Source organism: Octopus bimaculoides, chromosome 2, assembly GCF_001194135.2.
Source record: "Octopus bimaculoides isolate UCB-OBI-ISO-001 chromosome 2, ASM119413v2, whole genome shotgun sequence".
NCBI lineage: Eukaryota > Metazoa > Mollusca > Cephalopoda > Octopoda > Octopodidae > Octopus > Octopus bimaculoides.
In genome coordinates this window covers 99,882,470-99,895,974 of record NC_068982.1, presented here as the reverse complement: position 1 = coordinate 99,895,974, position 13,505 = coordinate 99,882,470, and the positions used below count along the sequence as shown (strand labels likewise).

The window sequence follows — 13,505 nt, the reverse complement described above, 5'->3', positions numbered from 1 at the left end:
TATATTATGATGCAGTGGGTGTATAATAATAATGATAATAATAATAAAATTATGTATATGCATGTATATATTGTCATTTAATGAAATGCAGGGCTTCACCGCTAAGATCGACTGTCAAGCTAGGTTAAATTGACATTAGTACTTTACAAAGAAAATAGATTTTCTTTTTTTTTTTACCGTTACAGTAGTCTTTTATCTCTATGCAAGAGAAGCAACTCGCTCCTGTTTACGAATACAATGTCATATTACATTTTATTCCACGATCAAAATAGATTTTATTTATTCGTCTATTATCTTTTGATCGTATTTCATTCACATCTGTATGCTTAACTGTTGTCCGGTCACTCTCTCGACCGGCTTGACATCATTAGCTACTATATTTTATATTCTTCGATGACTAATTGCTACGGGCAGGTGCATCTCTCACCGGCAACTTCTTCACCTAGCTTCCCGTCTTTAATCAGCCGCCAGATCTATTCAAAATGGCGCCGACATGAAACATTCTTCACTTCTCCCTCATTCTCTCTTTCTTTTTCTCTTAGTCTGTATTTCTCTTTCATTCAGCGTACCTTGTTACTTGCTATCTCCACTGCAACACAATATCTTTCACACGCACATGAACGTTTTTACTAGTTCGATTCGACATCGTGAGACGACGATTTTATCGATCTTTTTGTCTGTTATTTATCTTGTCAGGTCATGTGTTGTTAATGATGTTCAGGATGGAACCACTATTAACTATTCGCTTTCCACACTCACACACAACAAGCGAAGAAGTGGGCGGGTGGAAAAGAAGGAAGGCTTTTAGGGGGTGGATTTCATACTGAAAATGCGAAGGACCTTTTGCGTTTTAATTCTTGTACTGCCTTGTATTATTTATGGTAGATGAAAAAAATAAATGCAAGCTTCTTTCCATAAGCGTCTTCCTCTGGCGTCTTCAGTGACAAATGCTGATGATTTATCAACATAACATCATGTTAGTACCTCTATCAGGTGAATCACTCTTACTCAAGTTAACAGTTGTAAAGCAACATCAACTCATGCGGAACGATCATCTAATTTACTTCACCTGTGTGTTAACTTCACGAGAAAGAATTGATAAAAAAAGTTGATGACTCAACTCATTCTTTCATTTTCGTCTTCTTTTAAATCTCATTATTGCATTTTGATTTCTTTCTTTCATTCTCTAACATTGCTAATACCAAAAGAGCATTTCGTTTACTCGCGTTGTTACTTGTTAAGAATTGTATTTGTTATTTCCGATTCACATTTTCTTTTGACAAGGTCAAATTTTGTGGGAAAGAGCTTATGGTTAATTAAATCGCACTAGTGTATATTTACTGTTATTTAAAAAACCTCGAAAGTATGAACGGTACTGTTAATATCAGTTTAATTTGAAGAGACGAGATCAAGTATGGAAGTAGTAGTATGTTCTGTCAATTTCTGCCAGCTCACTGCCTTTTGTATATGAATATAATGATATATTTTTATCCCCCACCACTTGAGCAATTACACAAAACTGTCTTAGAATCGAAGATGGTCCTACATAAACTGAACACCTTTGTTGATAGGCCTGTCCAATCAAAGTTAACCTGTGGCTAAACAACCATTGATATATATTATATTATGTGCTCGTAATGTTTAGGCGAGAGGAATTGAGAGGCTGTGAGCTGTGATGCTCATCCTAGCCATTTATTTAATTTCGATGTAGTGTTGGTACTTGTGTTATCGATACTGAAAAAGAATGCCGGTATCAATAGGATTTCAGCATGAGAACGGAAGGCGTCCAAAAGTGATACCTTGCAAACAATATATTATCGTTAGAATATTAGGCAAGTTAAAAATGGTCTATCGACAGTGAAAAGTAAGAGTAGGAAAAGAAAAAAATAATAGAATAAAAGATAACCTCTGTTGTGATGCCTGAAAAATACCAAAATATCTAACGTTTCGAGCCGAACCCTCTTGTATCAGTCATTCCAACATACAAAGGAGCATCTTTGTAGTCACTCGATTTATTAGAAATAGCTGCCAAATATCCTTCAAATCATACCCTTTTGGTTGAAAAACAAAGACTGGATAGTCATGGCTAGAATACCTTTGATCATACGTCTGCTCAGTTACAGTTGACGTGGGGCTAACCAACAACGGAGCCTTTACGCAGATGCTCTTGCTAGGTTGGCGCTTTACAAGGCAAATTGTTCCTTTCAACACCAAGCGGGATACATTTGACAGTTTAGTCCTTGCTATATTAAAGAATTAAGACGAGATAGGCACCGCTGGAACAGCTTTCATCATACATCTTCCTCGATTAAGGGTGACGTGGGGGATAAACAACGACATATTTGAATCATAGGTTCCAAACGAAATTTTTAAGGAAAGAGAAAATAAAGAAATGGTATTCGTATTCACATTTTTTTCTCAAGGACATTATCTACTCTAAAACTGAGATTCGAAACCGAATTGCAGTCAGTGAACGCAATATATATCAAGTAGTACTTGTTTACATAATTTTGTGATTTGTAAAACGTGTAAACAATTTTTTTAACACTCCCACGATGTTGAAATCACAGTGACAAGTACTCTCTGTTTCGCTGTCACAGTCAATCTAGCTTAGCGCCCATTCACATCACTGTGCCTGTGTAAGAAATTATATGATGAAGATAATCCAATGACACTTTCAAATACCGTTGCTCACAAGATATCACTACACATGCGTATCATATATATATTATATGCCACAATATCGGGTTATACTACCATAACCAGTAATATACTGTTCGGCGATATATAAAAATGTAACCGCTCTTCACTTATCATTGAATGTATTTTTTCTCTGACTTACTGACAACTGTCTGAGAATTATACATATACATATATATATATATATATATATATATATATACACACACACACACACTTGGATATATGCAGGACATCTGGACATATAATTTATAGTGTGTATAGCTTTCTGAATAGTTTGTGTCTACCAAATTCTTCTCACATCCCGAAGTTACTTGCTCAAGGTGCTCGTTCTAGTATCGAACCAGGAGCCACGTGTATGCGAAGCGAACTTCTTAACCACATAGCCATGTTTGCACCATATTTGCACTTCTGAGCTTCTAAAAATAAAACTTGCCCAGCAACCACGACCATTATTTTCCACAAGATGATATTTAAGGAAAGCAACTCGCACAAAAACCCACCCTTACGGTTTTTAATCAAATCCTTTTTGTCAAACTATGGTGGTTAAAATTTTTTTTTTTATCACATCCCACGCATCTTTAGTTTGGGTACCTCTTCGGTTGTAGAAACACCCTCATTTAATATCACCGATATGTCACTATCGTTCTTGGTGTTATAATGTGTGTGTGTGTATGTGTGTGTATATATGTATATACATACATGCATACACACACACAGTGAACTCTGTGCGTAATGTAGAATGGTTCCTCATTTCACTAGAATTCTATCACCTACGGCTGCAACAACTACTGCTACTACAATAACAAAAGCTGCTACTTTTACAACAGTTAATAATAATAATAATAATGATTGTTGTAAAGCTGTTGTCGCTGCCAACGAAAGTCGCTGCTACAGTTTGGTTATTCACATGAGGCGGGGGTGGTAGGCTGGATGGTGCTGGAAACACCACCGCACACATACTTACTCATTCCACCACGTACTCTCTCATATACGCATACTCGCACACACACACACACACACCGTATAGAAACGGTAAACTTACATTAAGGGCGTTGATATTTTTCTCATGTCTCCCTTCCTCTCACTCGAACTCTTCATCTCCCATGACTCATTTTGCCTTCATTTTTTTTCTTTTTCATTATGATGATTATTATTAGCATCATTATTGCTATTATTACACCCCTACCCGCGCACACAGACCACACACACATACATACATGCATGTATTATAAAGCAAGGTTTCAATTTTCATTTGTATTTACTGAAATGTAGAATATGTATTTCAACCAGAAATGTATAGTTCATTTTTAAAACATTTTTATTAAAATAAAGGGGTGGGGACGAAAACAAAACAAAATGAAAAGAAAAAAACCCCAAAACATCATTATCGCATTTCAATTCGTTGTTTACAAAGAATTTCCTTATAGTACTCGTGTGTGTGTGTGTAGCTAAGATGTTTAGCATTCTTCTACACATCATCATCTCCATTATAAAATGTTGCGGAAAGATTTTAAGCTTCGCCTTACAAATTATGTACAAATTATGTATGCGTATGTGTGTGTGTGTGCTTGTAATGTATGTGTGCGTGTGTTTCATTGTTATTATTCTGTGGCTAAACTGTGAAATTCTTCGGATATTTCTGGATATTTCAATTACATCTGTTTCTCACACAGCCGCCTTTTTAATCTACAAAGAGCTGACATTAGAAGGATTTAACAAACATAAATAAATAAATGTGAAATAATAGCAAATAAGCATTAAAATATGTGTTACATGTAATTTACTCCTTCACTGCGTGCCTCTGCGCTCTAGTTTTATTACGAATTTTTAAATATCAATGTCTACTTCATAAATTCTTGAATTTAATCAAATAACACCACCAGCAACATAACACACACTTGAGCCAATCCAAGAAGGAAGCCTCTACACAGTTTTCCAACTTGTTAGGAAATAGCAGCCAAATCTCTCTAAAATCATATCTTAGAAATGGACACATTGCACAATGCAGTCCTACGTATACAAAAAGATGGCATGGTCACACCTGGAACACATTTGGTCATAGGTCTGCTTAATTGGAGTAGATCAGTAACAATACCCAGTTGAGTGTGAGTCTCATTATAATAAAGAGATTATTGGTTTTAAATTTCGGCACAAGGCCAGCAAGTTTGGAGGAGGAGGTAAGACGATTACCTCACCTGATACTTGTATTATCGACCTCGGAAGAATGAAAGGAAAAGTTGACCTCACTGGAATTTGAGCTCAGAACGTATAGATGGATGAAGCACGCCTAAGCATTTTGCCCGGTGTGCTAACGATTCTGCCAGCTCGCCGCCTGAGTTAATTAAAATACATTAAAAGGTTCATGTCTAAATATCAATGTATGCCTACATCATACTGTTGATGTGTGAGAAGTACATTCTCTTAACCACTTAGTCACCTTGTACCACTCACAATTGTTAATGAGCTAATAGGAGAGCATCTATGTTCTTGCACCACTTACTAGAAATAACAGCCAAATCTCTTTTAAACCACACATACACTCCCATTTTTATATATAAAAAAAAACAGTGTAGTCTGGAATACATAAAGCTCGAAAAAAAGACATGAACTGGTTTTGGCTAGAATTCCTTTTATCAAAGGTTTACCTGATCAGGACTGATCTGGGATCAAACAGCAACTTCACTGTGATTAATGATATAATAATGGTAGAGTGTAGACAAACGTACTTTTGTAGTATTTAGATATATTCTTTTATATTCTGAGCTAAAATTCTACTTACGGTCTGACTTTATTTTCATTTTCTCTGTAATTAATAAAATGAGTATGGTCAAGTACAAAGATGGTGTAATCAGTGTGCCCTCTCACCTCCACTCCACCCACACCAAACAAACAAACAAACATTTCTGGCCTTGTGCCAGTAATAAAAATCAATATGTACATGAAAATGGTTTCATATACTCATAAATTTATGTATGTGTATGTTTTACTAAGTGTAGACATGTGTTCTTGCCTCTATGTGTGTGTGTATACACGTATGTATGTATCATCATCCTTGTTTTAACATCCACTTTTCCATGCATGAATGAATCTGATGGACATTATTAAGTAGATTTTCTTCAGACAGATGCCCTCCCTGTTGCCAACCTTTATCTGTTTCCAAGCAACATAATTAAAATTTCCCCTTGACCAGACATGTTTTCCACAGAATATTGGAAATGAATGATATACTGCTTGTGCGACTGTGACACTCATTTGCAACAATCGCTCGATGTCAGGACAAAGTGACACAAACATACTGACACTCACACACATATACATACATGTATATATGTGTGTGTGTATTTATACTATTCATAGCATGTTTTTCAGGATGCAGCTGAAGACAAATTGATGCAGATATCAGCATGTGTAGAAGATGAGGTGCATCAGTCAACCCTTTAGCATTCAGATTACATATATATTTAAATATATATGTAAATAGATATATATTTATATATATTTATAAAATTTTTTTCAGAATGAGATGAAAAATCAAGGCTGTGAAGATTTTAGAACATTTATAAATAGAAGGTCTTACAGCTGTTTCCAGGATATTTATTATATCCCTTCATCGGAGAATTATCAGGGGATGTGCAGATTAGTTACAGTTCAGTCCGTTATCACCGAATATTTGAGTATGAGACGCCTGTCTCCCAAGTTTGTGCCAAAACTGCTTTCAGGTGACAAAAAAAACACTCCGGTTCCAGTTGCACAAGATCTCCTTGATTGTGTTGAAAACGATGAAAACTTCTTGAAAACTTTGTGTAGGCCTTTGAGCAGGTGTCGCCAAGCTTTTGGCAAAATTTGCACCTTCCTGCATAGCACTGCTGTAAACAGCAGATGTGAGCTAGAACCTTAAAACTTAGTGTACATGCACTCCAGAGTTCAAGGTCAATCTGTGCCAAGTAGCTTCACTCTCTGTGTTTTAGTTTTGTTACTATAGCGACAGTCCGGATACTTATTGATCAGAACATGTGTGTATGTGTGTGGATATATATATATATATTTATATACTCATACATTATGGAATATCATATTTGCTACTAATTGCTTTCTTTTCATTTTTCATGCTAGGAGTAAGATATCTGGCTCAGCTTAAATCAAACTGTGGCTATCCCAGCGTGAAAATGAAAGTAATTTCTGCAAATAATATATTAATAACTCTCAAATGCATTGGGTGCTTTATTTTGCTGAAATTATCAACAAGCAACAGTACATTATATATATGTGGAAAGTCCTTTAGTAAGTGCAGGAATATTTCAACTCTTTTCTGAAATTATCACATCAGCTAGCAGAGAATGTTTGTCTTGTGCACTCAGTGTTTGCATAAAGAATGAGTTTATCTAAATATATAAACACACACACATAAACATATATATATATATATATATATATATATATATATATAAATAATGTAGATGCCCAAGGAAGCATACATGTATAATGGAAGCATACATGTATAATGGAAGCATACCCAAGACTTATAGATATTATAAATAATATTTAGTAATATCCTATGGATGAGAAAATGTTCTCACAAATGAACATGTGGGATGCAGAAACATATGTTGCAATATATTAATAAAGTCTAAAAATTTACATCCACATGTCATTTCATTATTACAATATATGCAGACATGTATATCATATATCTAACTGGCACTCTATCGGTTACAATGATGAGGGTTCCAGTTGATCTGATCAACAGAACAGCCTGCTCATGAAATGAAAGTGCAAGTGGCTGAGCACTCCACAGACATGTGTACTCTTAACATAGTTCTCTGGGAGATTCAGTGTAGCACAGAGTGTGACAAGGCTGGCCCTTTGAATTACAGGTACAACTCATTCTTGCCAGTTGAGTGGACTGGAGCAATGTGAAATTAAGCGTCTTGCTCAAGGACACAATGCATTATTGGGAATCGAACTCATGAGATGAATACCCTAACCACTAAGCCACACACCTTCTCATATCATATGTATGTATGCATGTGTGTGTGGATGACACCAGTGTCACGCAACTAGCATGTGCCTCACTGAGGCAATGACAAATGACTGAAACCTTTGGCAATATGCTGTACTTGAGAAGAAGACCCATCAAGCCAAGTGAAGTCTTAGTTGTGTCAGATACTGGTGCCATGCAACTGGCACATAAAAGCACCCATTACACTCTCAGAGTGGTTGGCGTTAGGAAGAGCATCCAGCCATAGAAACCAAGCCAAATCAGATAGGAGTCTGGTGCAGCCCCTCAGCTTACCAGTCCTGGTCAAACCATCCAACCCATGCCAGCATAGACCACAAATGTTGAATGATAATGATGATGATGATGATGGTACACATACACATATATTGACAGAATGGCTACATTGAGATTGTTAAGGCGAATGGACTATCTTAAGTTTCAGAAATAGCCCTTCTTCAAGGGTGAGATGGCAGGAGGGTTTTACAGCAGAGTTTTACATACTTGGATTCTGTTTTATCAGATACATATGTATATACCTTTGGAACATATTTATTCTATATTGTAAATTAACAAGGTAAGTCCTCCCTTTCACCTAAACTAACAAACACGACCAACTAAGGAATATACTTAACAAAACCAGGAATGCCCTCCTCAGATTTCTGCATTATTTGGGGCTATTTACGATGTCTTGATAAATGAAGTTTTTTTGTTTTTCCATTTGGTGCATAGATGTAAAGATTTTTCTTACTTCCTACTCTTGAATGTTCAATGTTAAGCTGACCATGGGTGAAGCAGGGCTCTTCAAGGTGTAAACCAACAACTGAAATTGTTTGGAAGGATTTTGTAAGGATAGCTGTCTATCACAAAATGAAAGCAAACATTGCAGCGATGAATTTTTAAACAAAATGAAAGTAATTACATGTTATATTGAGAGAGAGAGAGGTGGGGGGAGCAGCATGCATGAGAAATATACATATACAGAGGAAAGAGTGAGAGAGGGTGTGGTAAATATATTCAGAAAGGGAGAAGCATAAAAGACAGAGAGAGACAGATAGATATGACAAAGTTATGTTATTTCTTGTATCAAATATTTTCTGATTATTATTTACCAGAAACTTTCGCTTTGGGAGATTTCAAAAATCAAATCCATTTTTCTTGAGGATGCACCATTTCAGAGACTTTTGGGACGATACACACATATACTCTCATTCATATAGTAAATGTTTGTGTTTGTATATAGATTATTTGAAGAGGTGTAAAAATTCTATATATTAAGAAAAAGGAAGTAGTCAGGATTTGGATAAAAGCTATGTATTTAGTGCTTTTGTCCCCTTCAGGGATTCATCATGAATGATTTCTTATTGAAAATTCATACCTTTTATATGTATGTGAGTTAGATGAAATAAAAGTCTGGAGTTGAATTTGTTTTCTTGAGTTTTGGAAAGAGGATATTTTGGGAGTGGTTATTTGAAATGCTTTTTGTCATTTGCAAACCTCTTTCTAAAACAATGAAGCAAATTCAACTCCAGATTTTGTTTTCAACTAACTTGCATCTACATAAAAGGTATGAATTTTCGATAAGAAAACATTCATGATGAATCCCTGAAAGGGGCAAAATGCTAAATAAATAGTTTTTATCCAAATCCTGATTACCTTCTTTTTCTTAATATGTGTATGTACATATTCATGTATATGTGTGTGTGTGTGCATGTATTTATATATATGTAAATATATATGCATACCCATTTTTCTGTTAATATTAGAGGTCTGTCTTGATTCTTACTTACTAAATGTTTTGTTTTCAGTAAGTTTACTCTCAACCCTATTGATTATAGGTTTCCACATCTGGAAGTTTTCTCTAAGTTTTCTACTCTCTCTCTCTCTCTGTCTTATAAAATCTGGGTTATCATTATGTACAATGTATCTTAAATTCTACTATTATGGCTTGTGGCTGAGACTTGAATCTTGATGGACACCTTGTACTCAAAATTCCTCACTGAACTCATTGCTAACTCTCACTTTGCTAAATGCATCTCTATATATGGGTTAGACAAATATGTTATCAAGTTATTGTGTTACAGCTTGATGCCCTTCTTACCTCAAGCTTTGAGCTGATTTCCATGTAGCGGGGCTTTGATTCTACACATCTTCAAAGCCACATTTGCCAGCTTAATATCAATTAAATAATATCTATTTACACACAACACAGTGTAAATCAGAATTGAAGCCTTATTTACTTGGACTGCTCTCAAATGACATTCATTAACTTGTAGTTTTCTTAGGAACAATTAACTTCTAGCTTGTATTATGCATATTGGGCTGTCCACTAATGAGCTAACCTTTATAAGTAACTGATCTTTGTTATTGATTGGGGAAAGAAGGTGGGTATGTCTTCTGAAGGGCAGTCAACAAACCATAAAATGGTCTGTCAGGAGACTCCCTCTCTTTTTTCTGCATATCATTATTCTAAAAGGAATGTGTTTACATTCTTATTCTTCTTTAGCCCACAGTAAGATTTTATTATAAAATTTACTTCACTTCTTCTGATTTAGTCTGTGCTGTACATAAATAAGTATTATTTAAATAGTAAGCCATCAAAAGCACAAATATGCAAATTAGGTGTTCCACTTATCTGCTAGCATAATTCACAATTCGTTTATAAATAACTGGTCTGTTGTATAGGGAAGTCCTTTTTCGATGCACATCAATAATATGGATGGAATGTGTTTACATTCTTGTTATTCAGCTACGTAATATTTAAATTTACTTCAGTTCTTCTTTATTCTGTAGTGTGCATAAATAGATATTGCTTATTAAATTACGAGTTGGCATTTGTACCTTCAAAGATAAGGGAAATAATAGGTTGCTAACTTGAAGAACAGGACAAGGCTTGATGTGAGAAGGTTATCAGGCTGTAAAACAATGAATGTCTTAATAATATATTTGTCTAACCCATGCTAGTATGGGAAAGGGGATGTAAAAACAAGCAAATATGTTTATAGTTATAACTATAAATATGTTTATAACTATATGTACCATGACAAATGTATAGTTTACTAGAAAGAAATGTTAAATTTCATGCTACTGTAATCTTCAGGCAGGATTTGCTACAACTTGACACCAGTGGTATATTTATATTCTTTGGTGTATGTGTGGTCTCATTCTTGTGTTGGTTCATTGGTTTGAATTTTGTGTTTGCTTATTGACTGTTATATTTCTGATGTTTCACTGGTTATTTTTTGTGATGCACAGTGTTTATATTTTGTTCTTTGTTGATGAGAGTGTGTGTTTTTGATTTGCTTATTTGATTTAGATTTACCTGTTGATGCCCGTCTTACCTCAAGCTTTGACTGTTTTTTCTTTGTTAAGTTTGTTTCAGTATGTTTTTTGGTCAAGTTCTTCTAGAGTGTTGTGTTTATACATGTTGTTTTGGTCTTGGTTAGAGGATTCTTAAACATGTACTTGTGGGTGAGTTTAATAGTAAAACTATTTAGGGACATATTTATTGTAAATGATGTTTCATCTCTGAGTGGTCTTAGTGTAGCCTGTAGAAATTGTTTTGCTAAACTAATTAAAGATTTTAGTTTATTTGAATGGGAGTATACTTTTGAATTATATAATTCTTTTGGTGTGCTTGTTCATGTGTGTGAAAGAGAGAAAGAGAGAACATCTGGTTTTCATCTGTTTGTCTGGTTGACTGGCTATGACTATAATATTTGGAAATTAATTTGAGTCAGTGTGAAGGATTCTTTATGACTTATTGATATTGTCTATTGTCTCGTTAAAAAACAAAACTTGTGTTCTTTTATTTCATTAGTGCCATATGTTTTTTGACTTATAATTCTTTGTGTTTGTGCTTGTGTGTGATGTTTTGATGTGTGTTTTGTCCTGCTTGGAGTTTGGGCCATTTTTTGGAGCTGAATTTATTTTAGTGCCTTTAGAGAAATGCCATTCATGTTTAAGTGTGCTGAAATATTTCAAAAATAGACATATTATTTGATCTTTGTTGCTTTGAGTGGTTATACTGAATTAATTCCAGCTGGGCAAGACTAAGCACACACTGGCAAATGTCTTGTTTGCTGTTTCCTATACAGGAGCAGAAGTTCCCGTCTTGCTCGTAATGGCTAAGACAGTATCACTGTGGAACAGAAATCATGCTGAAACACTGCATTCGGTAGTCCATTGGCATTACTTGGAGCTAAGTATTTTTTACACAATAAGTCTATAGTAAAAAAATTTGTTCTGTAAGACGTAATCTAGTAAATGCCATTAACATACAGGTGCTTAGGAACATGTTTAAATATATATATGGTGGTTGTCTACTCCTTATGCAGAGTCTGACCACCTCTTGTACTTGCACCTTAGATCTATCATGGCATGTGATGTGGCTTTTTAAGCCAGTCAATGTTTTGAAAAGACACCCACATAGATTGCAAATCTGATTTGGACCACCAAGAGTTGCAGTTAAGTTCTGATCTTCGTGGATCTGAAGATGTCTTTTGAGGCCTCTGTTAGATATATATGCACACACACACATGTGCACACACACACACACACGCACGCATGCACACACGCACACACACGCACACACACACACACACACACACACACACACACACACACACACACACACACACACACACACACACACACACACACACACACACACACACACACAGAGTGTAACAGGTAAATTGGGACAAGTTTCAAATGGGTACATTTCTGATTGTACAGGTTTTGTTCAAGTCTAATTTTTAAATATTACCAGCTTGAATAATCACTTCCACTATCTTTTATCTCTGGTTGACCAAATTATGAATGTTAATAAAGAATTAAACTGTAGAAGTGTAATTGCCAAATTATTCTGCGCTGGCAAAAATGCTGGGAAGATTGTTAGAGTTACAAAGTATGCCAAATCTACTGTTTTCAGAGTTGTAGCTAATTTGAAGAAAAATCAGGAAGTTTGGAGAAAGCCTCATATGTCTTGCTGTGACTGAAAATGCACATCCCACTTCTTAACAGGACTTAAAAGATTGATTGAGTCAGTCAAACCCATCAAAATCAATGGCGAAGTTGGCTCCAGATCGAGGAGTCAGTAAAATGACTGTTTCTAGGACTGTGAGACAAGATTTTCATATGAAATCATACATGAGGAAACACAATAACATCGTAACTACTTGCTCCAAAACCATTCAGGCTGAAAGAAATCCCAAACTTCTTAATCATCTGAAACATTGTGGCAGAGACATCCGCATCTTTGTGGATGAAAAGAAGTTCATGATAGACGAAGTTACAAACTATCAAAACTCATGAGTGATAGCATATGACCTGTCATAAGTTCCTTCAGCTTTGTATAGCAAGAATCTGGCTTCCGTTATGGTCTTTAGAGCTGTTGCAAGTGATGGGAAATTGATGCTTCCCCATTTTATTGAAGCACATCTTAAAATCAACACAGCAGAGTATCTCGAAATCTTAGAAGAAGTTTTGTTGCCTTGGATTAGGAAGCATTATGATGCAAGTTAAGTCATGTTTGTACAGTACTCTGTGCCTACCCATTCCTTGAAAAGAGTGCCCGAATTTCTGAAGAAGGAATTGCCCATGTTTGCCCCAAAAGATATTTGGCCCTCTAGGCTGCCAGATTTGAATTTCTGTGATTTTTGCCTATGGGACACAATTGAAACAATAAAAAAAATAACGAACAGAAAATTCATACCTTATTCGTCATCAGTCAATGTCCAAAAGATATACGTGTGTGTGTGTGTGTGTGTGTGTGTGTGTGTGTGTGTGTGTGTGTGTGTGTGTG

The 13,505-nt window shown here is 35.4% G+C and overlaps 1 protein-coding gene across 5 annotated transcripts in view; it reads left to right on the top strand.

The window, feature by feature from the left end:
• The window catches only part of LOC106868823 (dematin), a 154,568-nt gene that overhangs the window by 807 nt on the left and 140,256 nt on the right, over nucleotides 1–13,505 (top strand). The gene's annotated exons all lie outside the window — the stretch shown is intronic.